Source organism: Tiliqua scincoides, chromosome 14 (genome assembly GCF_035046505.1).
Source record: "Tiliqua scincoides isolate rTilSci1 chromosome 14, rTilSci1.hap2, whole genome shotgun sequence".
NCBI classification, from domain to species: Eukaryota; Metazoa; Chordata; class Lepidosauria; order Squamata; family Scincidae; genus Tiliqua; species Tiliqua scincoides.
Window position 1 is genome coordinate 12,004,309 of NC_089834.1, and position 26,787 is coordinate 12,031,095.

The following is a 26,787-nucleotide window of genomic DNA, read 5'->3' on the forward strand; positions in this document are numbered from 1 at the left end:
GGATGAAAGGCCTCAGCCAAGAAGAGCCGTGCCCACGAGCAGAGCACTCTTGCGCTCAGATGCTGGGAAAGGAGCATGTGGCCCATCAGGATGAGGAATAACAACCGGAGCGCTCTGCCAATTTGCGCAGGTTTTCAAGATGACTCCCGTCAGCCCAGAAGGCATAAGGGAAGGGGGCGAGCTCTGTGGGGGGGCGAGGCCTGGAAATCCATTTCTCTGAAATTGAGCCATCGCTTACCAAGGAAAGAAGCCATTAAGGAAAATGAATTGCTCCTGCCTGCACCAGCCCCTCTCGAAAAGGACCACCATCGACCAGGAGGCAGGGAGGGGTTTGGCTCTAGCAGGCTGGCGGGAACTGGATGGAGTCCAACACCGAAGGACATTTCCCAAATCTCGTCGCCAGGAGCTGGTGGAGTCAGTTCACTCTGTTGCCACAAAATGGAGCCACAAGCACCTGGGAGAAGCCAGGCACATGGGATGTGCTTTGCTCGTGCTGTCCTCGCACGACCACAAGGAGGGCCACAAAGAAGGGACGTAAGTGCCTTTGACGATCTGCGTTCCGAGGAGGGGAGCCAAATGATTTCAGGAGAAAACAAAGCCGGTTGCAGTCAGCGGAGGTGAAAATGCTTTTCAGAGTGGCTGGAACGGCAGCAAGGGCTCCCCTTTGAAGTAAATAGTACGACATGCTTCCAGAACGCCCAATAATGTCTCATTAGATCCTCTGCTGGGATGCACTGAAATGAGTCCCTCCTTAAGTAGGCATGAAATGAAAGATGTCGCCTTGCCAGCCCACCCCGGGATCTGTGAAGAAAGCCTTCTGCGTCTTGACAGGTGCTCCGCTCCTGCTGCCTTTGCAGCCTTGTCTCAGGCTGACTGCACAATGCATGTCTGCTCCTTGTCTTCAAAGGGACTTGCTCCCAGGAGAAGGATTTCAGCCCTAGAATAAGTTCTGCAAAATGGAACCTCCGAGTTTTGGGACAGTCTACCACTGAGAGACAAGTGCTGGGGGCAGAGGAAGGCCCTCGACTTCATGCCTTACTTGCAAGAGCCAAGATATATCCATCCAGATTCAACAACAACAACAACAACAACAACTCAGTATTTATATACCGCCTTTCTGGTCATCGGATTCCTCCTCTGACTTTATTCAAGGTGGTTTACGTAGGCAGGCGTTTCTAAATCCCTCAAGGGGATTTTTACAATCATGGAGGTTCTCTCTTTCAAGAACCAACAACATTTCAGAATGGATCTTCCTGGTTTGGTCTCACTTCTGGCCTCCAGTTCTCCCAGGCAGGCTGACAAGCAGCTCCATCTCTCACATGGAGGGCAGCCAAGAAGCTTCTTGCTCACACCAAGAGCAGGCGGAATCACTCAGCTGGGCTTGTCAGCTGCTTCAGGGTCTCGCCATTCTCAGCCATTCAGGGAGCTGCCGGTGTCCTCGAACTGGCGACCTTCTGATGTTATCTTCGGGCTAATGGAGGCTCTACCCTCTAGACCAGACCTCCTGCCCATTAGATTCAACCGTTAGACCCTCTCTGTTTTAGGACAGCTTCTCTTTCAAGCCTTGTGGGTCGTAACCCCCCATACATAGACACTGCCCACAAGATAGAAGAGAATTGTATTGATGACAGGGCCATTCTTCTGCCCCGCCTCCATTGAAGCAGGGCCTTCACTGAAAGATGGGCTATTTCTGCCCAGCTTGCAGGTTGGCAAGTTTTTTTTGGGGGGGGGGGTTTCCCTGGGACGCACCTTGCAGGCCCAGCCTCCTGGCAACTGGTCTGTGCTGCACCCAGGCCCAGTGCCCACAAGGCTGGAGTGGGTCTGAAACTGTGCCTGTTCTGACAGCTCCCCCCCCCCCCCCGGGTCTGAGCTTCCTTCTGCAGATGACTCATCCAAGCTGTTTCCGCTGACGAGCTTGTTGGCTCTGCACATGTCGTCATGAGAGGGGCACTTGGCATGAAGGAGAGAGGAAACCACACAAGGAGGCCAAACCAACGGGCTGCCTTCCCTTCTTGGGACCCTGACAGCCACCGTTGATTTGCAGATGGGTGCTGGAGATGGCAGACTGAGCAGCCTGGTGGTTCTCTCCCCTCCCATCAAAGCAGGTGAAAGCCCCAAGGACCCCAGCTGGGACAAAAAGGCAGCCGCTTGGGGGAGGGGGTGAGAGGCTGCGCTGACTCCACGAAATCCCAGGCTGGGAGGTGCAGGATCTCAGCCCTTAGCAACAGAGAGTTTGCAGGGCTCCGCTGCTTTCCCAGTCGAAGAGCTATACGCACTAAGGGAAGGACAAGCGATCCCTTTGGACATCCTTGGGGGGGGCGACAAGTGTGGCCTCAGCGTCCCTGGTGCTCATCCCCTTTTGTCACCCTCTCTGGTCAAAGAGCCTTTGGATCAAGAGGGAAGCGTCATAGGGCTGTTTTGGGTCCAAGTTGCAGCCAGAAGGGCCAAGAATCTGGCCCTCAGAGGGTCCCTGCCTCTCTAACCTCTCTAATGTGGACCTGTCTGCAGACCGACATCCCACAGTCAATCCTCCCTTTGCCTTGTGGATAAGCAGACGCGGCGATCCAACCGTGTGCTCCTAGTTCCCGGCTTGTGACGCTCTTTGCGTGTGTTCTCTTCTGGGAGTTGACGCAGGAGCCTGGCGCTTGAGGTGCTGGTAGCAGGAAGCCCTTCCTCTCAGCGGATGACTTTGCACCATATTAAAATGCGGGAGGAAATGAGTGCCCCATCTCGCTCACACCCAACACAATGCGAGTTGTGACAGCTCCCTGACACACACCTGGAATTGTAATAACACCACTCAAGAGAAACGGGCGGTTTATGGTCTTTGGTGCGCGCTTCAATTAGTGAGGCAGGCAATGTGACAGGAAGGGGCTGACAATGTCCAAGCTGCTTATGCTCCCGTGTCCCCATCCGCTCCAACCTCCTTCCTAGACAGCCAGTTTCTTCAGCTGGTGCCTGGTGTCTCTCCCTGCTACTCTGAGATGAGGGAAGAGGCTGTTCTCCTCCAGCAAAATCCCAACAACATGCACTGATCAGGACCACAGATTTTCAGGAAGAACCTCTTGGAGTGATGGTTGGGGCCCAGTTCCAGGGCAAAAGTGGACTGTTTTCCAGCTGGACCCATGCCAGGCTCTTCTCCTCCTCTTACAGGAGCCTCTGTGTGCTCTCTTTTCCCTTGACAAACCAGTCCAGGAGAGTTTGAGGCCCAGGGCCACAGGAAAGGGCTCTCTGGTCCCTTTTCCTTTTCCATCCTATCCAGAACATCCCCCGCTCTGTTTCCGTTTCCCGCTCTGCAGCCCTAGACCAGGTCCTCATGGAAGGGCTAAAGGAGGCGCGAGAACTGCTTGCAGGAACCAGGAAAGGGATCAGGCATGAGGTGGTTTGCAATCTGCAGGGCAGTGTCCACCTGACAGAACACCCCAGAGTGGGACATGGGTGCAGCAGCTGGCAGAGGTGGGCAAAAGAGGCCTGGTGGGGGGGGGCAATAAGAGCAGAACTTAGGAGCTGCAGGGCCCCACTGGAAACATGTGGGGCCCACCAGGTTCATAACCAAGGTCTGTAGAATCTTAGAGATCAATTAAGGCTACAATCTGACCCACACTTTCCTGGAAGTAAGCCCTATTGACTAAAACGGGGCTTACTTCTGAGTAGATATGCATAGGCTTGGGCTCAAAATCTATTACAGACTTTAGACCTCTCTGCTAGAATGGAGAGCAGTCAAAATGTGTGCTTAAAAGGCGCCTGCAAGTTAATGGACCAAATGGATCTAAGCACATTTTAATAGAAAATTGCATGCAAGGCTAGATTACCGAGCCCCCCTTACTGTAGCAGAGGGGCCCCACTGGCTTAAAGGCGGCCCCCCAACACCATCTGCACCGTTGCAATGACAAAATCCAGGGTGTGAATGCCAAAGCCCAAGACTCCCAGGAGCAAGAGATCTCAGGCGGGCTGCTGGAACTCAGTGGCTGGTATCATCAGGGCAGACCAGGCTGTAGAAACCCCCCTTTCTCAGGCTCCCCCCAGCAGGCTGCAGGACTCTGTGACCTGACGCACTTCTTCGGGAGCTAATCATGCCTCTCCTCAGCTGTGGGGGGGGGGCAGGGGGTCCCACTGGGCCCAGAAGGAACTATTCATTTCAGGAATGCAATTTCAATCCCACTCTACAGGCGGGGATTCCCTGGGCAGCGTGCAGGAGGCATAAAACAATAAAACCTCGTTCAAAGGAAAGGGTAATAAAGCGGCAAGCCCAATGAAGGCGCACCACTGAAATCTGCCCACTCTATTGACAGGTGTTTAAGAGGGGCAGGAGGAGGGAGAAAGTCTCCAACGGGCATTGAAAAGACAGGCCTGGGCAGGTGCCTTTCCTGGGAACAAATGGGGGCCCCTCCCCCAATGCCCCATCTCTTCTTGAATGGCGGTGGGACCAGCCAGAGGAAACCACCAGTCAGTCCCCGAGCCCTCGGGCTGGGCAGGCTGGTGTGACAGGAGGCAGTGCTTCCTGTGCTTGCCCCCTGGGTGAGTGAGTCATGGAGCTTGGAGCTCAGAGAGGAACTGGGACCCAGTGGAGGGCTCTGCAGAAAACAGAGGGGGAGTCCTGTGGGCGTGTTTTCCACCCCACACCCCTCATTCTGCTGGGAGGAACCTGCTGCGTTCCTGCGTAATGGTTCCTCATTCCACATGTCCTGATCCCCATCACGCCCTCCTCCTCTTCCTCCGTTCCTCAAGGACATTTGTTGATGAAAAACTTCACAGAGCCTGACGATTCCCCAAGGAAGCCCTCTTTGCCAGCCATCAGTGCCTGTAATGGGCCATTTCTCCAGGTCGTGCCTGTTCCAGACTGCAAATTGGGCTCCTTGTTTTGCTGCACCCCAGTGGGCCGCCCCTGCTTCCTTGACTGCCTGCCTAGACTCTGCTGGAGTCAGTAGAGGGGAGGCAGTTGCACTGGGCTGGTGTGACTGTGGGGGACCTAGATCCAAGAGAGAGGATGCCCAAACCCCAGGTCCAACACACAAAATCTCCTCCAGCTGAGGAGACAGATTCTGCTGCAGGCCTGTGTCAAGTGCCCTCGCAGGAGAGCCATAACAAGCCCTGTCAACAGCTGCAGCTTTTTCACATCCCACCAGAACCAGCAAGGGACTGGCAGGTGGACTGACCTGAGATAGTTCAAAGGCAGCAGGGCTTTGATCTTTGGGCCTGGCTGCATCCTCCTCATCTCCAGGTCAACTGAAGAACACAGCTGGTGCCCAGCACTTGCAAACACCGCCCCCCCCCCCAGCCCTTTCTCCCCAGCTTGGTTTTCTCCTGCTGTTTCCACTGATCAAACAGTCTGCATTTATCACATGCTGGGGTGATTATGCTGGACTCTGTCCGTGGTAGCAATATCTAATCTTGGCTTTGCCTTTAGCCAATAATGGATCTTCTGTTTCTGCTTATCTCCTGAAAACAAGCTCATGGATTTCTCCGGCATCTTTGGAGTGCAATCAGGGGGCACATTTGTGCATGACAAATGGCTTGGAAACAGCATGTTTTCCCATGAATAAAACTGGTTTCCATGCAAAAACCTCCGAAGGGCTGGGAAACGCCTCTTGGAAACAGGGCTTGGTCATCAGCAGGCAGCCCAAGGAGGCAGTGCCAGGCAATAGGATTCAACAGCCTGACTCTGGGTACATTTGTCCAGGGCTGCTCTTGCCTGACCCAGGGAACTGCCTGCCCGATGGGCACACAGCATCAGGTACAGGCTGGGAGGGGTTGGAAAGGCCTCAGCAGGGAGGGACGTGAGCTATCGGCTGAGGAGCAACAAGGTGCAGCAAGTAGTTGCAGGATTGCCCTTGCCTCTAATTGGGGAGGCTTAGGACCCACAGGGCAACCAGGCCACACAGGTGGAACAGGAAGGGGGAGGGACCAGCTCTGGGAATATGAGGGCCTGGCAGAAGGCTGGCTGGGATGGCTGCAGGGATTACATAGGTTGCTGAGCTTATATTAGCACAAGATGGGAAGAGATAGACTTGGGCAAGATCTGAACAAAGCCCAGGAAAGTTTATAAGGAGGGTTCCAAGGAGCAACAAATATAAAAGGGAGGGAGGGAAGGAAGGAAGGGGCATAGAAACTCTCTGGGGAAGTGAGTTATGTAAGGAAGGGGCCTCCCCCTAGAAGGCTCTCCTGAGTGTCTTCTCCAGTCTCACCTTCTATGGCTGCAGGACATGCAGGAGGGAAGGGACCCCTGGAGGTTACAGCCTGGGGGCAGAGAGTCACATGGGGCAAAGCAGCCCTGCAAATGTCCTGGCCTCAGGCAATTTTGGTTTGGAAAGGCTGAAGCCAGTATCTTGAACTGCACTTAGCAGGAAACTGGTACTGGAGACAGTGGGAGAGGCAGGGCCTGGTATTTTGTACCATCAACCTTCTCACAGCTGTGCATTGAGCCAGCTGTAGCCTTCAGGGGCAGCCCCTTGTACAACACGCTGCAGTAATGCAAACAAAACTGAGACATGGATGACCACAGGAGCAGCTTCCAGGGTTCCTGTGGATGAGCAGACAAGCTCCTTAAAGAAAAATATAATCCTGCAGTTATGGAAGGTGCCGTGTGAGGATCATTCTCTCGCTGAAGCGAAATGGGGCAGATTAAAGACAGTCAAGTGAGGAATGAGGCAGAATCCATTTAGGAAGCGACAAGGGAGATGAATGGGCCGTTTGCCCCCTTGTATTCGGGGGAAGCTGAAGGTTGTGTCTGGCAGAGGCTCTTTCACTCTGGGAGAAGCGAAAATGCTTTATGACCAGCGAGCAGAGCAGGAGTTCTTGGAAACCAGCTGAGCACTAGACACAGACCGTAATGGTGGCAGGGGGAGCTCCATGGTGAAGACGGGATGGGGGGAGAGGCTGCTGTGGGGCTGCGATTCTTTTTGGAACAAGGGTTCTGGGGAGCAGCTGGCCTATGAATTAGTGGCTCACAGCTCATAGAGGTGCTTGAAAGCTGTTATTCATAGTACTCAGCCCATTGAGTTCAGGAAGACTTGGGGATGGAATCCTGTCTTACCCACTGGAAGCAGACACTTCTGTTCACGATCACTCTCAGATGGAGGCAAAGAAAACGCTCCACAGGAACAGAAAGAGGCTTCCTGGCTGCCCTCAGATCCCCTTTGGAGCCGTGGTGCCGCTTCAGTTCAGGCAGGCGGATGCAAAGGGTTTCGGACAAAAAGTCCTTTCAGTTGGCAGGTTATCCACAGCCTGTGCTGTGCCCTGGCGCTGGAGCTCTCTGACCAGGATGGGCACATCAGATGTTCCCTGTGAGATTTCCTGGTTCCCGCAATGTCATAACTTCTCTCAAAATAGACTCTTCGCCTGACTCAGTGCTGGCTGCGCAAGGGGCACTGGTGGGGCTGAGCCAGGGGTCCACCCTGCAGCCCTGGGGAGCAGAGATGGCACCAGCCCTCCTCCTTCCACACAAATGCCAGTCCACAGTTCCTGCTGCTGTGCTGGGCACTGGGGCACTGGCAGTGTTGATGGGTGCAACCGTGGCCCCCAGCATTCTCAAGTGAGCCAGTCATGGTCCCAGGCCCCAGTGTAGGTGCTATCCAGGAGGCAGTCCACTACCTGGCTCCAAGGCACCATGGGAGAGGGGAGGTAGCATGCATGCGCTTTCCAAAATAGCCCCAAGCCTGCCCCCACCCCAAGATGTGGACACCAAATTAAAAAACAAAACCCCAGCCATTGGAAATATGAAGTAAGGCAGGGCAGAGCATGTGTAGAGTGCCATTCCTTCACGGCAGAGTGAGAGAAGCAGGCCTCTGCAACTCAAAGACTAGGTGGGAAAAGCTTCCAGGCAGTGCAACAGGGCTGGCTGCAATCATCAGTGCTGCTTCTCAGGCACTCTGCACTTGGTGGCTGCACTGGAAGCGCAGCGTGGCGAGGCTGGCCTTGTGCGCGCAACATGAATCTTAGTTAGGCGCGCGTTTCCCCATTTCATTTGTCCACATGGACTTTGTCCTTTTGGAAAGGAGGAAAAGCAGGCCCAGTGAGATGACCACTGGGCTGGGGCACCTTCCTTATGAGGAAAGGCTACGGCGTTTGGGCCTCTTCAGCCTAGAAAAGAGGCGCCTGAGGGGGGACGTGATTGAGACATACAAAATTATGCAGGGGATGGACAGAGTGGATAGGGAGATGCTCTTTACACTCTCACATCACACCAGAACCAGGGGACATCCACTAAAATTGAGTGTTGGGCAGGTTAGGACAGACAAAAGAAAATATTTCTTTACTCAGCGTGTGGTTGGTCTGTGGAACTCCTTGCCACAGGACGTGGTGATGGCGACTGGCCTGGACGCCTTTAAAAGGAGATTGGACAAGTTTCTGAAGGAAAATCCATTACGGGGTACAAGCCATGATGTGTATGCGCAACCTCCTGATTTTAGAAATGGGTTATGTCAGAAGGCCAGATGCAAGGGAGGGCACCAGGATGAGGTCTCTTGTTATCTGGTGTGCTCCCTGGGGCATTTGGTGGGCCGCTGTGAGATACAGGAAGCTGGACTAGATGGGCCTATGGCCTGATCCAGTGGGGCTGTTCTTATGTTCGTATGTTCAGTGGTTCTGTTTCTGCCCTTCTGAAAACCAGGGTACAATTTTTGCAATACAAAAAAATTCCAGCCGTAGAGACTCATTAAATGAGGTGATAAAAAGAGCCATTCAGTGTGAAGGGTTTTAAAAGACTCTCTTGCAAGGAATTTATCTGGGTCAGTCCATATTGACCCGCGTGTGTGGCAGCGCTCCTCCCCCACTCTGATTGATTTGGCGAGATTAATTATCTTGATAACACTGTACAAAAAAATTGCGTGGAGCCGGCCCAGATCGCCCTGTAGATGCACAGAGCTCGGCTGATAACATTACAGTGAGTCAGACACTAATTTAATCTCAGCGTTTTAATTCTTTCTCTCCCCCCCCCTTTTTCCCTTAGGGGAAGAAGGGAACTTTTTTCCCCACTGTATGAAAGTCAGGCCATTGGTAAAAAAATGCTGTAGCCTTTGAAATGCTCTCAGAGTCAGAACAGCCTTTCCAAAAGGGTTATCTGGGGAGGGGGAGTTAATTGCTACTCAAAACATTCAATACTGTATGTTAGGAAGCTCAGAAGGAAATACAGGGTATTCCCAGGCATAAGTGCAGCGTCACATAGTGGTTAGACCAACAAACCCAGGAGTGAAAAGACCCACTCCCACCCCGGGAAGTTCACTGGGCAGTCTTGGATGAGCATCTCTCTGAGTGTAGCCTACCTCAGAGGGCTGTTCTGAGGATAAGATGGGGAGGGAAGAACCATCTGCGCTGTCTTGATATCCTTGGGGGACGGGTGGGATAGAAACATATTGAAATAAAAGAATCAAGCAAATTAGCAGGGATGTGTTCCAGTCATTGGGCCGAGTCACAAGTTGAGTCAGTGACACCACAACTTGAGACAAGTCATGTGTCTTGCGCCTCAATTCACAGAAAATTTCAAGTCATTTTGAATCGGGTCATGAGTCATTCTGAGAAATGAGTCAAGTCCTTGAACCCCCCCCCCAAAAAAAAGCCCTTAAGCTTTCCTGCTCCCCTCAACCCTACTTTCCTAGGAGTAAGCCCCACTGAACTTGGTGAGACTCACTTCTGAGTAGGCTTGTGCTCTAATCAGACACATACCCCACATTGCGTGCAACATCACCCTGGAAGTTCCCCGCCGCGCTCCTGGCTTGCTAATTTCTCTCTCTCTCTCTCTCTCTCTCTCTCTCTCTCTCTCTCTCTCTCTCTCTCTCTGTGCTAAAAACTTCCGCAAGAGCTTTTGTCACAAGAATCTGATTGTTTTGGCACCTTTTGCAGAGACAAATGGCAGGAAGGAAGGCCTGCCAGAGCACCTCAGCGCTCAGCCAATCACCGGGAGCAGCCATCTATGGTTGATGAAATGGCTTCCGGCACGGAGTGTATTTTCGTTCGGGATATATATTGCTTCTTCTAAAGAGAAAATCCAATTGCATTGTCCATGCTGCAAGTCAAATAATTAATCTCTTGTCGCCGCTCAGAGCTATGACGCCTCACCCAAAGAGATGGATTGCCTCCCCAGCTCCCTGCAGTGGGGGCCACACTCCTGCCGTTGCTGCCCTAGCCTCCAGGAACAGCAGGGGCGAGTGCCGGACTTACTTGTGTGTAAAGAAGACATCGCCTCTCCCAGCCAGGTGCCTGCACCCTTCATCCCTTTTCTGTGCCTACCACTGCTGCCCGCCCCAGCATCACCCAACCCTTAGCTCTCTCAGGCCAGGGGACCCCCATCCTGAAATTCTGAATCTGGGACCAGTTGCCCACAGCCCAGCCTTGGCCTCTGCAGCTCTCTCTTGGCAAGGAGTGGCAACTGCTCTTGTTGCTTTGGACACTCACAAGAAAACCTTGTCACTTTCATCCCGAAGCCTCAAACAGAGCGAGTCCCAAGAGATTAAATCACAGGCCCCCCTTCGGGCTGCCACCCAGTCAAATCAATCTCGGCTGGTGGACTGCCTGAGTTCTAACTGATTAAATCAATTAATTGCTTGATTGAAAGTACATTTGGGTATGAGAAATAGTTCTGAAGAAGAAGACAAGTAGTTTCTGAGCTACAAAACAGGGTGGGGGGAGTGTAAGCAAAATGGTGATTTGGGGGTGGGGTGGTTGGAGCAAATTGCCTGCTGGCTGGACCCGCATAGACAAAAACTGACATGTGGGTAATGACCGATTAGGGGACTGGGTGCTGCACACAGACCAGCTCAAAGGCACCCAAGGAGTGCACTTCAACACGTGAGGCTGGCAGAGTGGCAATTCACAGGAGCCCCGGCCTGGCAGGGATTTTCTTCTAAGTTGCAATGTGAAATGGTCCTCGTCACCCCTTGCCAACTGCCTACTGGTTGCCCAGAGATCTAGCGGGGTTTCAGACAGGGGTTTTCTCCAGTCCTGCCTAGGGACCCTAGGGATGGTACATAGCTCTTCAAAGCTTGGCACACCCCTTCCAGGCGGCTGAGACCTCCCCACCCCATCCTCTGACAGCCTCTGTCTTAGGGACCAGCACAGTGATTTTCAACCTTTTCCATCTCACGGCACACTGACAAGGCTCTAAAATGGTCAAGGCACACCATCGGTTTTTTGACAGCTGACAAGGCACATCACACTACTGGAAGGGGGTTCACATCCCCCAATAGCCCCCGCAATAAATGACCCTCCTCCAAACTCCAGTGGCACACCTGCAGACCATTTGTGGCACACTGGTTTAAAATTGCTGGACTAGTGCTTGACTCACGAGATGAGAGGCTTGAAGAGCTGCTTTTGCATTTGCCTCCGTTGTGGTGGAGCCGTGGCCATTTCTGCTCCCTCTTCAGTAGGAGAGTTGACTAACTAACAGGCACTTGACAGAGGCTAACAGTTATCAGAGCGGCAAATGACTGTTTCTTGACCATCACCACACTGGATGTCCACTGCCCAGGGACTGAATGCGCCTCCAATTGTTCAACCTCACCCGCCATTGTTGTCCTTTTAAATAGCCCACCAGTTGGGGTCCTCCAAGAGGACTCAGCACCACCTCCAAACTGGGAGTTCTGGGCCAACCCCTTCCGGCCCTGGACAGGCACTCCAGGGAGGCTGGGAGTGTGCCTTTCCCCAGAATATCTTCCTCTCTCCATCTCTTCATTAGGATTTCAAAGCAGATACGAGCACGAGACATTCAAGACAATTTCTGAACGCAAAGACAATTAGGCCGGCCTCCTGTGATTCTCTTTTGGATGAACTTGGCCCCTCCCCGAGCCCCCCCATGGAGATGCTCCCCTCTGTGACTTCTGCTGCTTTGTGCTTCTGCTCAATTGGTCTTAATTATATTAGAGAGGATAATGATGGGCCTTTCTAGGGGGGGAATGAGCACGTTCAGAATGGATGTGACTGGTCTGTTGTGCTGAGAATCACAAGTGGAGCCAAGCCCAGGCTGGGGGGGCAGGGGGGGGGCTCAGCAGCCAAATCTTCAGCCTGATCCCAGCTAGTGAACACTGAGCCAGATGGACGAAGGGCAGGATTCAGGAGCAAGTTACTCCTGGCTCCAGAGTGAAGACCTGCTCTGCGCCCCAAGGCTGCCCTTGAAGACCACCCTGCTTTCTCTGGAGATCCACCAGCGAACGCAGCCAGGCCCGCGTCTGCATACCAGCCCTTAACTTTGCCCAGGGAGCGCGTCTTGCTTCTCAAGGGACGCTGTTCACCTGTTCACTGGCCAGTCAAAGAATCAAGTGACAAACATATGTCTGAACCTGGCCTGCCGTCTAGACTGCCTGGGTTGGTCTGGAGGTTGGGATATTGAGGGTGGATGGATGATGGAGCAGTGGTCCAAAATGTGGCTTGGCTCGCTTGCGGGAGTAAGCTATTGTGTGTGGGGTGGTGGTGGTTCTGTGCAGAGTACCTGTTCTCACTACCCAGACCCCTGGTACTCCTGGTTTAAGTCCCACACCAATGGAGGGCCACAAAAGGGATGTAGGAGGATGGGGGCCTGGATCAGTGGCAGGAAGCCCCAGGCTGGGAAAGGGCCTTGCCTGAGACCCTGGCAGAGCAGTTGCCAGCCCAGGTTGCCAGTGCTGAGCTTGGTGGGCCAAGGGGCTGACTAAGCCTGCCAAGGAGTCCTCTGTCTGACTTTCTTTCCCACCTCCACCTGCCCTCCATCATCCAGCTCCCTGCCTCTGTCTTATTCACCTCTCTGCCTTTCCTCTCCGCAGGCAGGGAGGTGACTCATCTGCAGGTCCTGGCTGAGGAGCGCCACCCCCGCCTGTCCTCAAGGAGATCTCTGCTTTGGGCCTCTTGATGCCAGAGGTGGGCAGACTGCACAGGCGCTCGCTCGTCCGGAAATACACACACACATCCCCGCCTCCCGCTGCTGGTTCTTCCTCTCTGGGCAGGCTGACTCAGGAACTCAAAAAGCCCTTCCGAGGCTTGTAACATGGACACAAGGGGGGCCAACTTGCTCCAGGCCGGGCCTGCCAGCAGCTCTTGAAGTCCAGGTCAAGCTCAGCCTGGTGTCCAGCAACAGGCTGACCCATCTGTGAGGCCAACTGAGACGGTTCCCTCAGGCTGTGGACTGGAGGGGGCACCTGCTGCCCCCCCCCAAGAAATGCATGAAAAAGCACTCATTGGGGCAATGCGGCATCCCTGCCCCTGAACAATTTGCATGCGTTTCTACCCGGAGGGGGGGAGATTAGCCCTCTCCACCTGTTGTCCCTTTTCCTCCAGGCTCTTCAGCCATGTTCCCCTCCATGAATCTGTCTCCAGCAGAGCCTGCTGGCTGGAGCCTGTGAGGCACAGGGTCTGATTCTGAGTCTCCCAGCAGGCAGTGAGCCTGTGAATCAGAAAGCGCCACGGGGGACCCAGTTGGAAAAGAAAGAGCTGCGCCTTTCCTTCACTCTGCGCCTCCACTGATGTCGTGTGTGTTCCATGGGGGAGAGAAACTGCCCCCCCCCCCCGCAGTCCGTCCCCCACGCTGGTTCCTCCTCGCTGTTGCAGTGGGCAGCTTAGTTGCCTGGGAAGCCATCCTTCCCCACCGCTGCCACTGGTCATTAAATCAGCCTAATTGAATTAAGACTGTGGCCAGCAGAAAGGGAGACTGGGCGGAAGAGGAAGACAAGGGCTCTTCCCGACTCCCTCTCTCCCTCAGGCCTCAACACGAGAGTCACCCCACAATACCAACTGGGGCAGGCAGAAGCGTCCCTTCCATGCAGCCACAGGACTCAGCGATGCTCTACCAGCCCAGGAGAGGTTCGTGAAGGGTGGGTGGCGCCAACCAGCTCCTCAGCCTCAGCTGCAATGGGGGACTGAGTGCCAAATGTCCCCCCAGCTAACATCTTCCCCCACATTTAAGAGATGAGAAAGAAGCTCCCTTTGGCATAAGAGAAACCCTGACTCTTCCTTGAGACACCCGTCCGCCTTCCTTGAATTGGTCCAAAGGCTCTTTTCCCTGTCGGTGTCACCCTGTGGCAGTGAGTCCCACATGCTCAGCTATGTGTTGTGTGAAGGGCGTAGCGGAACTGCTGGTGGCTGAGGCTCTTCCTAAGACTCATGGAATAAGGAAGGAGGATCTACAAGGCCTTTCTTCAGCATATCTCCGTTTTTCCATACGCATGACTTTGTTAATTGGCTTCACAAATATTAGGGTTTTGAAAAGAACAGGAAGGCGTCAGAAAGGTTCGGAGTCGTAATGAGAATTGGAATTGCTTTAGAAATAACTGGAGTGGGCGACTGAAGCAGAAGAGGTCTTTGCAATACTGACGTTTTTAATGCACGCTTAAGAAGATGGGAAAATCTATGAATTTGGCTGTCGCTCCGACGTGCCAGTAATGGTGTGGGTCACTGGGGCTGGGTCATCGGCTAATCGTCTTCCAGAAACGGAAGAAAGAAAGTGGTTGGACTTGACATGACAGGACCACCCAGTTTGATAGGCCACAACCCTACGCAGGTCTACTCAGAAGTATGCTCCATTATGTTCAGTGGGGCTTACTCCCAGGAAAGGGTGTCTAGGATCGCAGCCTGAAATGTGTTCCCAAGCAGTGCTTTAAGAGAATATTGTTCTAGCGGCCGACTGCCCTGCTGCAGAACTCCGGCCATCACTGCAGGGTCTCCCCTTCCAAGCCAATGGGGGGAGGGAGAGGGAGTGGCTTTCCTGAATTTTGCAGGGTAGGGAGGGGGGAGGTGGCAGGAGGGACCCTCCCAGATTTGGCTGAAAAACGGAGAGTGAGGTGGTCAGCCCTCTTAGCCGGTGCTGCCCCCAGCGATGAAGCTCCCCTCTCCGCCTTGCAGCCTGTGAAGCCCTGGGGCTCCGGCCCGTCTCCCTGTGCTGCTGGGGTTGTTGGGCAGTCCAGCAGGTCTAGGTGAGGCACCTGCAGCCACAACCGTCCTGGCCTGGGGCAACAATTGAGGCCAAGATGAGGCTCTGCATTTTGCCCTCTTGGGCACTGCAAGGGTAGCCAGGAGGGAGCTCTTGGGCAGGCAAGAAAGCAGGAACCCTGGGAAGCAACACAAAGACAACTCTGAACATTGTGCTCAGGGCTGCTTTGGGTACAAAATGTACTCAATCATTTTTTTTCCCCGAGTCACCACTTGATTGCTTAAGTAAGGGGGGGGGGGGTTGCCCACTGAATGTCTCTGTGTGATTTTTTGCTCGCCTGACTTTGACTGCCAAGTGAAGGAAGCTCAGAGGGGCCAGGAGTGGGCTTCGGGTGGCAGGACCAGGCGCTCTGCTCTGAGGCAGGAACAAATGACCTGGACTTCTCAGCTCCCCACCCCCAGCCGCAACTTTGCATCTGATTCCTGCATCTGATCATAAACTTGGGGGGCTCCAGCACGGAAGAGCCTGGGAAATCTGCCCACGCCTGGTTTTAATACATCCCTTAAAAGATGCAACCCACTTAAGGCAGCATCTCAAACTGCTGTGTATTAATAAAAGTAAAATAACTTTCGATTATTAGCCCCCGGCTCCACTGATGTGGAAGTAATGAAGGACGCATTTCGTCAACGGGTGAGCACATCCAGAGAGGGCTGTCAGTGCGCACTGGGTGCCCAGCCTGCTTCTCTTGCCGGATGTGACTCTTCCCCAGAAGCAGCACATCAGGGGGAGAGCAACGTGGCAGGAATTCAAGCAGAGCTAATCATCCATCTCCCCGGCTCGAGGGGGAGATGGAAATTCACTGGGTCCTGGAATGCTGCTTCGGAACACTCTGTGCATCAGAGGCAATCATCGAAGCACCGATGCTCAAAGCAAGAGCCTGTCGTGTTCTTAATACGTGCCGAGGGACAGGCTCTTCTAACCGAAGCTCTCCTTTCCCTCTGCAGGGTCCCTGCGCTGCCCTTCCAGCCTTGCGCAGGACTGGGGGTGGTCCTTGTCTCCGTCCTCTTCAAGAGGCATCTCCCGTTATCCAGTTCAAGACTGTTCTGTTGCCAAGAGAACGGCCAACAAGGGCTTGCGATAACCTGCTGGAGCCATGGAGAGATGGTTGTTTGGTTGGCAACCTTCAGTCTGGAAAGACTATGGTAGAAGCCTACAGCACCCGGTATTCCCAGGCAGTCTCCCATCCAAGTACTAGCCAGGCCTGACCCTGCTTAGCTTCTGAGATCAGACAAGATCGGGAGATAGTGTTCAGTATAGGGAGATGGCTGGAAACCTTCAGTCTGGAAAGACTATGGTAGAAGCCTACAGCACCCGGTATTCCCAGGCAGTCTCCCATCCAAGTACTAGCCAGGCCTGACCCTGCTTAGCTTCCGAGATCAGACAAGATCGGGAGATAGTGTTCAGTATAGGGAGATGGTTGGCAACCTTCAGTCTTGAAAGACTACGGTAGAAGCCTACAGCACCAGGTAGTCCCAGGCAGTTTCCCATCCAAGTACTAACCAGGCCTGACCCTGCTTAGCTTCCGAGATCATGGTATAAGCCTACAGCACCTGGTATTCCCAGGCGGTCTCCCATCCAAGTACTAACCAGGCCTGACCCTGCTTAGCTTCTGAGATCAGACGAGATCGGGCATCTGCAGGGTAATAGTTGCTGCACTCTTGGTGGAACGAGAGGCCACAGGATGTTGCAGTGTGGACAAGCAGGGTTTTGCACAATGCCAACTCTTGCCCGAAAAGGGGGAAGAGGCCACCCAAAAGGGCATGCCAAGCCGGCTGGCATAAGAACATAAGAGGATCCCTGCTGGATCAGACCCAGGGCCCACCTAGTCCAGCTCCCTGCATCTCACACAAGATCACAAGAGACCTGCATCCTGGTGCTGGTCCCCTGAACCTGGCATTCTGAGGTAGCCTCAGAACAACTAGAAGCAGGAGGTTGCACAGACCCATCGCAGGCCAGAGCAAGAGCTCTGGCTCATGGCACAGACCTGGAGGAGGAGCTTGACCAAGGTAGCCCCAATCAAAGCGATGGGAAAGGACCCTGACTCCAGCAGTTGTGGAAAGACTGCTGAACGAACAGGTTCACCTCAGGGGGGAAAAGCCAGTTGATCTCATCACCACTAACAGCCACAAAAAAGCAAGGAGTTAAACCGGAACCAGGGCTTCTGACTGAGCTGCTGTGTGTGTCCTTCCTGGCCTCCTGTCTACGAGTGGGTCCCAAGAGGTTCTGATGGGTGAAGGTCAGCAGGACCTCCCTTGCTCTTCCCCCACCGTGCACCATCAAAGCGTGCGGCACTTTCCCCAGTGTTTCCACTGTGCCCTGAGAACTGACAATTATGATATTGACCCCAGGGCAGCAGCAGATGGAGGGAAAGGAGGAGGAGGCAGGGGCAAATAGGGGGAGGCACAGGAGACGGTTTCAGTGGCATGTACTTCAACTCAGTGGCAGCGGGGCAAGGGGGTTAAGGAGAGGTGCTTAAGGATACACGGAGAAGGTGACGTGTCCCAGAGGTGTTCCAGGAACACCTGCCCAGTTCCAAGTGAAAGAGGCAGCAAGGGAGGGAGGGTGGAGCCATTGGGAGGGGCAGGAGAACTGGGGCAGCTGACAAGTAGGGGTGCAAAACCTCTCTGTGCTGCTGTCATGCTGCCTTCGGAGAGGGCTGCTCAAGCTCCGCTTGACCGACATGTGCTCCTGGGCCCCCCAAATTCAAGGCCCTCTTTCTGTGCTCTAATATTCAAATCAGAACTTACTGGGGCTTCTGTTGGCTCCAGAATTCATGTGCACACTTGCCATCCTGGAGCCATTTAGAGAGTGCTGTGAAAGTGACCTGGAAGGAGGCGAGAACTGAAGAGAGAAAAGATGGATGCTTTTCAGCTGAATAAACCTGGCCTGGCAGCTTCTGTCAGCAGGTGAACACATGAATTTGCATCTGGTAGGTGTCCTTCTGCCCTGGCTCAGAGGACATCTCCAGAGGAACACGGACTCCCACGTCATTCCACGTCTCTCTTCTCGCCTTTGTGTGTGTTGCTGACTTGCACTTCCACCAAAAGGCAGTGTCGTTCTTGCTAACTGCTTCTGCACAGAGGGCTCCAGAGCTGTGGTCAGCAAGGGGGCTGCACCTCCTTGATTTGGCTGCAGGTTCTTCCTTGCTGCCACTTCTACAGATCCCTAAAAGCCACAGTGAAGGAAGGGAGCAAGGCTAGGAGAGGGGGGTTTCAACTGCTGCCTTGCAGGATGTGGTGAGGGCCCAGTTAAGCATGGCACTCAGTGCAATGTGTGGTTGAATGGACTGGGAGCCATGACTTCTTGAGACCAAGCGCCAGCAGTGGGGTGGGAGGGAAGAGCAAGCACAGATGTGCCGTGGGGTTCTGGTGCGCTGAAGCAAGGAGCCTGGGTCCCCCAAACAGGGGCTGCAGGAATGTGCTAGTCAAGATGCCGTGTTTCTGGAAAAGAGACTTTTGTCTTGGGGAACAAGATCCTCCGCAAGTCTGGAAGGCTCTTGTCTGTGTGCATTGCAGGAGCACCAGTAGACAGGGCCTTCCACACACGCGGTGCGCTATGGAGAGCCTGCACGGCTGTGCTCACACCTCCAGCCTCTGGCTTTCCTGAGACTCCATCTGCCCACACGGGAACAGTTGCCCTCAGCTGCAGCCAGGCTGGGAGCTGGGCCAAGCACTGACACCCTGTTCCCAGGGGAGGGGCCACAATGTCCCTCATCTTCCATAAGTGGCACGGCGGGCGCTCGTCACCCGTCTGCCAAAGCCTCCCTCCTCTGGTCTTGCCTGGCAATCAGGTCTGATTTTTATTTAAAAAAAAATACACCGTCTCTTTGTTAAGAAGCTTATCTCATCCATTAGATCTAATTTAGCCTGTCTGGATTTGCAATTTGTGCAGTCGCCTTTCTGTAGATCTGATTAAGTGAGAGAACAGCCCCAGCAGGAACTCAAAGGGGGCTGATGGGACATCTCCACCTTCCCTGTTTGCATGGGGCCTCGGAGGTCCTGGAAAGACCCCCTTGGGGCTCTGGGGCGCCCAAGAACATGGCCCCAAACCCTTCCTGGTTACACCACTTTTGAGCTTGAAAAAGTTCCTTGATGAGGTTGTTGCAATGACAACAAAATGAACAACTTTGCTCTCTTCAGAGGCTGGAGTTGACTTTTGCTGGCTACCCGGCCTAGAGTTCAATGCAACCTTTAAATTCACCTCTCCTGCCTGAGCAGATCCAACCTCTTGTACATATGTGGCCGAAGCAGCATTCGCCACTAGCAAGCCTACTCCCTCTGGAGTGTGACATCACAGAAAGCTCAGGAAGTCTCCAGCTGCTTTGGAGGCGAGGAGGATCATGCCCTGTGCGCTGACAAATGGTGAAACTTCTGGGACGGGATACCTGCTATGCTGTGGGAAAGGCTTCTGCGGGGCCAAGGGTCTGGAAAAGGGGCGCGCCACAGGGTTGCCCAAATGGCAGCAGGGTGAAGGTGGACAATACAAGAGCTATACGGGTTTTCTGGCACTGGAACAGCCTGCCCGTTCTGGTGTAGGTTCTCCCTCGCTGGAGGTTTTCAAGCAGAGAAGGGATGCCCACTCGACAGGGATGTCGCAGCAGTTGCTGGACTGAGCAGGGGTAGAGCTAAATGACCTCTAAGACCCCTTTCATACAGTTCCATTATTCTGTTCACGGGAGATGCTGAGCACTGCAGCTGGGCCCTTCTGCATGCACTTTCTGTGCTCCGTCACTGGGCTACGTTCCTTTCCCACCTCAGGCTCTGATAAGGATTCTGGAAACAGTGAGAGTGAACCCAGGATCCTGTGGCAGGCAGAACTGGGCTCTACCACTGAGCTCTGCCGGGGGGGACGGGGGACTGTGTGCTGCAAGAGGGCTGCTGGGATGTGGCAAGTGAGAAGAGCAGCAACCAACGCGGAGTTCTGAAGGGACTCAAAGCTTTTTCCAAATGGATTCCAAAGCAAGGCCCCCGTCTTTCCGCCTTCATCAGGCTCTTGTCAGGAGCATCTTGTTTGTTTCGCCGGCTCCATGTTCCACTTTAGATGAAGAGCTGGAGTTTTGTGCGCTGCCTTAAAAAGCAGCCGGTTTGTTGCCTCGCAGGAGCGGCCCCTCTGCGACCGAAGAAGCAGCCGCGGCACAACGACTCCATCTCCCTGCCAGCCTCGCAGCATCTCGGTGCTCGTGGGAAGCCGTTAATGGGAAATGGATTAAGTGCAAATGATATCAGCTGCTCCTGCTTCTGCCCCCCAAAGCAGCAGCCAATGCTTTGTGGAGCAGAAAATACCCTTTCATGGCAAGACAAAGTTCTGCCCGGCCTTTTCTTGCCAGGAGTCGGCGTCCTGCTGCACCGCAGTTTGTCATTTTGTTGCCAGGATGGCGCAGAGCTGTGGTCCCCAGGGAGCCAATGGCCTTCTTGCTCTCCGGAAGACATGCATTGGCTGCATTTGCAACTCTTTCCCAACTCATTCCTGGAAGAGGCTTCTTGGCTATTTGATCTTTCCAGGCAGGCTTCTTATTGAGACCTCTGCTGGCTCTACTCGGTTGGCAAACTAGGTTCAGCTCTGATCCTTTTCAGACATGCAGCTTGCCAACCTCTGCTCCCTGCCCTGACCAAGCGGTATCCACCATGACCAGTAAGGGCAAATTCCCTTGCTAAGTGGGCCATTGCTTGGAGACAATGAAGGCAACAGCCCTTCTTTGCTGTGCCCCCCCCAGCAACTGGTATTCTCGGGTAGATTGCTTCTGAACATGGATGTCCACATCACCATCATGACTAAAAGCCAGTGACAGACTTGTTTGTCATATATTTGTCTAAGCCTCTAACCTCCCCCTCCTTTAAAAGCCATCCAAGCTCCTGATCATCATCAGCTAATCCTGAGGCAGTCCCATCATTTATTTCAGGGGTCTCCAAATCCTGGCCCGGGGGCCAGATGCGGCCCACAGCAAGCCTCTTTTCGGCTCGCAGCCAACCTCTTGTCCCCTAAAAGCCTCTGGCCCACTCAACTGAGCATGACCAGAACTGTGCTCTGATTGTGTCTGGAGGGTGTTCTGAGGGCCAGAGAGGTGGAATGAATGGGTTAAGTTTAGGGTTATTCATTCATTCATTTATTCTCTCATCTAAGTTCCATCTCTTATTTATTTAAATTTTATATTTAAATTTTTTTCCAGCCCTCCACACCACACCAGATATTTGATGCGGCCCTCTGGCCAAAAAGACCCCTGATTTATTTCATGACAAAAAGACTTTCCCCATGTTCTGGTCCTGCTATTCTGGTCATTTTGAGAGGAGGAGGAACCATCCCTCCGCCCACATCCTCATCTCCAGACCCCATTTCATAACCCACCCACCCCCAAAGATAGTCCCATTCCCTCCTAAGTAAGGGGCTCCAGTCCCCTGATCACTTTGGGTGCCCTCTTCTGCACTTCTTCCCACTGGACAGTCTCCCCTTTGAGATGGGCTGACCAGAACCACACAGAGCATTCCGAATGGGGCTGCCCCACACTTGGGCACTGGTTGTTTTCTGTTCCTTTCCTAACTATCCCTGGTACCAAACTTTTCAGCCCTGGCAGGACAGGAAGCCACATCCTCATCTCCTTCTCCCCACATCTCCAGGGAGCACAAAAGAGCCCTCAAGGTGGTTGTGTTAATCTGCAAGCCAGAGACACCGTTTGCATTCACTTCCGAAGGTGCCTCAATTTCTCCTCTCATCCTCTGAGTTATTAACTGCCAAGCGCGATTCTCGGTGGGCCTCGGTCTCGAGCACTGGGTTTAATAGACTCCCAAAGTGCCGCGGCATTTGCTGCCTTCTGTAATGGGCAGCAGGGAGGATGATCTGAATGGGAAAACAGAAATCATCCCTGACTGATCGGATTGCAGGTCAGCCGTGCTTCTTCCATCTGGGTTCCTCTGCCAGGGTGGGCAGGCCTCCTCTCACTCCGAATGGCAAGAGAGCCCTCTCTAGACCGGCGCCTGTGTACAAACAGGCCAGGGAGGAAAGATCTGGCAGAGAGAAGAGCCCTCTCTCCACACTGCTGTGCGTGAGATAGAGAGGGCCACTTCATCAGTTGTCAACACTGTAAAGGTGTCAGCCAGGGAGTGAATGGGAGTCTTTCACCCAGAGACCAAGGAAGCCTCCTCACTTAACGGAGAAGGTGAGCATCAGTTCAGTGCAGCTGCGTTCCTGCAGGCCCCAGAGAGCCAGGAAGGAGCACCTCCTTTGCAAAGTCTTGCCACAACCTCTAGTGGCCAAGAAACAGCATTACCAGCATGGGGGGAGGAAGGGCCCACAGCGGATTCTCCTGGCCTTGGCACACACCCAAAGGGCCTTCTGCCTCTGCAAGTCACCTAGGAGGGCAGGGGGCTCCACACCCAGGTGCAAAACTTCAGAGAGTGGTGCTCCATTTCCAACAAAAGGGGTGGGGGAGGGACCCGCCTGCTTTCTCCTTCACTGATGCCGCATCACCAGCCAACCAAGCAATGGGGTGCATCTGTTTCCGGGAAAAGCAGCACTACTTGGCAAATCTCAATGCAGGGGGAGGCAGCACTCCCCCCACCCACCCAAACTGCCGCAGTTTTGGCAGAATTTAAATGGCACTGGAGGGAGGTGGAATTTCTTCAGCCCAAAGAGAACTCAGTGGCAGGATTAAGAGGTGAAACTGCATTTGCACCTCATCAGTCTCATTCCAGAGTTTCCCCAGCACTACAGAAAAGAAAAATGGCAGGATTACTTTGCCTCTCCCCCACTTAATCTTCACTTGTCAGGAGTCCAGCAGGGAAAGAGGGACTCTGAACCGGCCTCCCAGTTGAGAGGAGTCCCCTTGCCTCTCCTTTGCCACTACACTTTGCATTTCTGTCATGTTTTCTGAACATGAACACTGGAACATCAGAAGAGCCTTGTTGGATCAGGCCCAGTGCCCATCTAGACCAACTTCCTGCAGCTCTCAGTGGCCCACCAGGTGCCTCCCGGAGCACAAGACACCTGCATCCTGTCTTGATGTGTCTTTGGAACACCACTGCCAAGTGCTTCCCAGCTTGCAGCTGAGGCTGAGGAGTGACTCGCCTAAGGCCCCCCAGGAGCTCTCTAAACCAGAGAAATATCGATTCACAGCTCAGTCTCTAAACCAGGACACTGCACTCCCTCCAGCTGCGGACCACTGAGCCTGTTCCAGCGGTCACAGCATAGCCTGCACTGCCCAGAAGCCCCTCTCTGGAGTGGCAGCCTTCCCAGGGCGCTGACTGTGGGGTCTTTGGCTTGTAAAACTCCACTGCTGAAACAACCCAAGAAAACCGCCCTTAAGGACAGGAACAGGACCAGAAATGGAGGAAGGGGGTTCGGTGCTCTTTGGCAGTCACAGTGCTAGATGCGGCCAAAGGGTCACGCAGGCTTCCGCCCTGGTGAAAATGAGGACTTGGGGCACCGTTCTCAGCTCCCTCCCTGGCCAGCAGCATCCCCACCAGGCACACTGGATCCAGGAACACTGCTGCTGGTAATGTGACCGAGAAACACAGCCCGATACTGCTGAGCTACCTCTTCGCGCTGCCACCAGCTGACCCCAGTGAACAAACCCTTCCTCTGTCATGACGGGTGGCCTACTGCTCCAAGGAAGCCCCCACAGCCAGCCCTCACTCCGCCTCTCTTGTGCTTCTGCGGGGCTGGAGATTTGTGGAGGAGTTTTGCTTGGCAGGCTTTGGCCCAGGGGCAGATTGCTTCACAGTAGCTTCACCTGCACCCAGCCACAGAGCCGAGAAGCTGCCTGTCGGCAGGCCCTGTCCACAAGGCCACAGTTGCCCAGGGAGACCGTTCCGCTCCACAGCGCACTGCTAGAACTGGTCAGCGCCCAGAGATGCACTTAAGGGGGGGCGTAAAGGGAGACAGAATAAGAGAGAGAGAGAGAGAGAGAGAGAGAGAGAGATCCTCCCACCTGAAGCCGCCAGAGTATGGGGCTGGATGGTCTCACCTAACACATGTTTCGAGTCATGTGGTGGAACTTTTTCCTGCACTGGGCCACAGGAAAAGGTCTCCTCAGGAGCAAATTTCGAATACAGGGGGGGGGGGAAGACTCTCCTGCTGGTTCCTGCTCATTTTGTCTTTGGGGTGAGATTTTCAGGGGTGGAGGAGAGCAGTCCAGCAACCAGCCCCTTTGCCAGCAACCTGAAGTCAGGATGGTCCCACGGCTTGATTCGGCCACGTGTTTGAACTGGGCCCCAGTGCAGGCAGCAGAGGAACAGAGAGAAGAACAGAGGAACGTCAGGAATCCGCTTGTGTCGATCATCCTGGGTGCTTTTTGTGCTAAAATACCCCTCCCCCACTTCCTTATGGAGAAAAGCTTGAGGTTGCTCACGAAAACCAAAATGCAGACCAAGCCAAACCATTGCAACAAACACACAAACCGTGACAGCAAACAGTGAATCCCAGTGGAAACCATGGAAGAGGGACAAGAGGAAGTCAACCATGCTGTTCCCGAAAGGTCACGGCCAGAGACACAGGCGCAGGAATCTCTCTGGTGAGGGCGTTCCTCAACCTGGGGCTGCAGGCAAGAAGGCCCTGTCACTGCATGGTGGCAGGAGGGAGAAGGGGCCTGGGGGGCCAACAGCAGGGTCTCTATGGTTGACCAGGGGGTGTGTGTGTGGGGGGGGGTGTACGCTCCCCCCCCCACACACACACAAGCACATCCATGGCCAGAGAACCCTCACCTCCCTTTCTGCACTTGGCCCCCTGTTCAGGAGGAGGGGAAGCAAGTCGAGAGCCCACTGGGTGGGCACCCTTACAAGAGGAGGACCTGCCAGGCCAAACCAAAGAGGGCCCACCTTGCCCAGAAGCCTTACCCCCCCCCCAAGTGAAAGCCCTCAATGCAAAGAGCACATCCTCACTGGCACTCCCCACAACTTGCAAGAAAGCTAAACTCCTGGTAGAGCCAGCGACTGCCCTCTTCTCCCCCCCCATGTGTCTAACCTACTCTACTTTCTGAAGCCACCTGAAGCCTCCCCCCCCCCGCAGCAGAGTCCACCCGGGGAGGGCATTTCAGCCTGATGTGGGTGGTCCTCACAGCCTGTCCTGAATTTCCAGCCACCCCCTGCGTTCAGGTTTTATGAGGGTGGCGGCGCCTGGTTTCCCTCCCCACACATCACCATTTCACGCCCCCCCCCCCAAGACGCCTTCTTCGGCCTGTCCTCTGGGTGGGGGGAGGGGGAGGAGCCGGTCCTGTGGGTGCTCTTTCCAGCAACTCCAGGGAAGACCCTCCTGCAGCTGCTGCTCCTGCCGGGATCTGAGGGGGACTTGTGGAAAGGTCCTCCAGCCACGGGGCTTCGCGGGCGCCCCACCCACGCCTTCTTCCATCAGGGCCAGAGCAGCTGGAGGGCCCCCAAGGCTCTGCAGGTGTCCTGGCTCCGGAGGGGGGAAGTGCCGCGGGGAACTTCGCCTCGGGCACTCGCGACGCTCCACTGGCGGGGACGGCAGCCGCCGAGGAAGGGCGCCGATCCTGCGCAGGGCCGGAGAGCGGCGGCGCCGGAGCTGTCCGCCGCCGTGGTGCTGAAGCGCGCCCGCCCGGAGGAGATGCAGCCGGCTGCCGGCCTAGTCACACTTTCCTGGGAGTAAACCCCACTGACTATAATGGGACCGACTTCTGAGTAGACATGCCTAGGACTGGGCTCTTAAAGCTGCCACCTTATCCACACTTTCCTGGGAGTAAACCCCACTGACTATAATGGAACTAACTTCTGAGTAGACCTGCCTAGGATGGGGCTCTGGGTCCGCGGGGCGAGTTTGGCCGGCTGCAAGCCCCGATCCAGCCCCAGTCTTTGTCCTGGCTTTGATGCGGGGGGAGGGGGGACACGACGGAGCTGCCGCCGAGGTGCACAAGTGGGCCAGCCCCTCCCCCACCCCCTCTGCCGCCCCCCCCCGTTGGTGGCGATCGGCAAAGTTGTTCCCAGGAGCGGTCGACGCTCCTCCCGCCCCGCGCCCGAAACGTGGACAGAGACACGCGTCTGCACACTCACACACACACCCCTACGCGTGGCTGCCTTTCTCTCCCCCCCCCCCGCTGCCACCTCCTTCCCCAGATGAGACTCAAACGAGGGTGGTGGGGGGAGGTGCCTCAAGTTCCTGCCCCGGCCCCCTCCCCGCCCCCTCCCCCCCTGGCCTGGAGCTGGAAGTTTGGAGCGGGGAGCGGCGGCGGGGGGGGGCTGGGGGAGGGGAAGCAGCCAGAAGGGGCCAAGGAGGACTCGGCGGGGGGACGCACCCCCAGCCCCCCCCAGCATCCCCCGCTCCGGTGCCAGGACACGGCCCCCCTACCGAAGCTCAGTCCAGCCCAGAGGGGCGCCCCCTCCCCAGCCTCCCCGGGCAGCCCCCCGCCCTGCCCCGGCCGCGGGTCCTACCTGGGGGGCGCCTGGCGGCGGGACTTCCGAGCAGCAGCAGCAGGAGGGCGACGAGCCCCCGGGGCCCCGGCATGGCGCTGTCCGCTGGCTCCGCTCCGCTGCTGCGCTCCCTCCTGCCCAGCCCAGCCCGGCCCGGCTCGGCTCGGTGGCGGCGGCGAAGTCCCTCCTTTGGCAAATCCGAGCGGAGGGAGGGAGGGAGGGAGGGGAGGAGGGGAGGGCCGGGCAAAGCAGCGCTGCCTCGCTGCCTCCAGGGCCCCGGGCGGAGACGCGCCCACCGCCCCCCCCCCAGAGCCGGGACCCTCCTCTCCGCGCAGGAGGCGCACAGCGTACCTCTGCGCATCTGCAGAGTGCATTCCCTGTAGGCGGGGGGGCTCCCCTCTGCAGGCAACCAGGCAGGAACATCTGGGGGGCTGTCCTGGCTTCTCCCCACTCTCTGCACCTTCTCCATCTCCCCCCCCCCCCGCCAGCCAGCAAGACAGGCTTCCTGGGGAGGTGCCCAACATGAGGGGATGGAAGGGGGAAAGAGTA

The 26,787-nt window shown here is 55.2% G+C and overlaps 1 pseudogene; it reads right to left on the reverse strand.

Moving 5' to 3' along the window:
- Positions 1-16,425: 16,425 nt before the first annotated feature.
- LOC136634777 (5S ribosomal RNA) lies at positions 16,426-16,545 on the reverse strand (annotated as a pseudogene).
- Between the last annotated feature and the right edge of the window lie 10,242 nt (positions 16,546-26,787).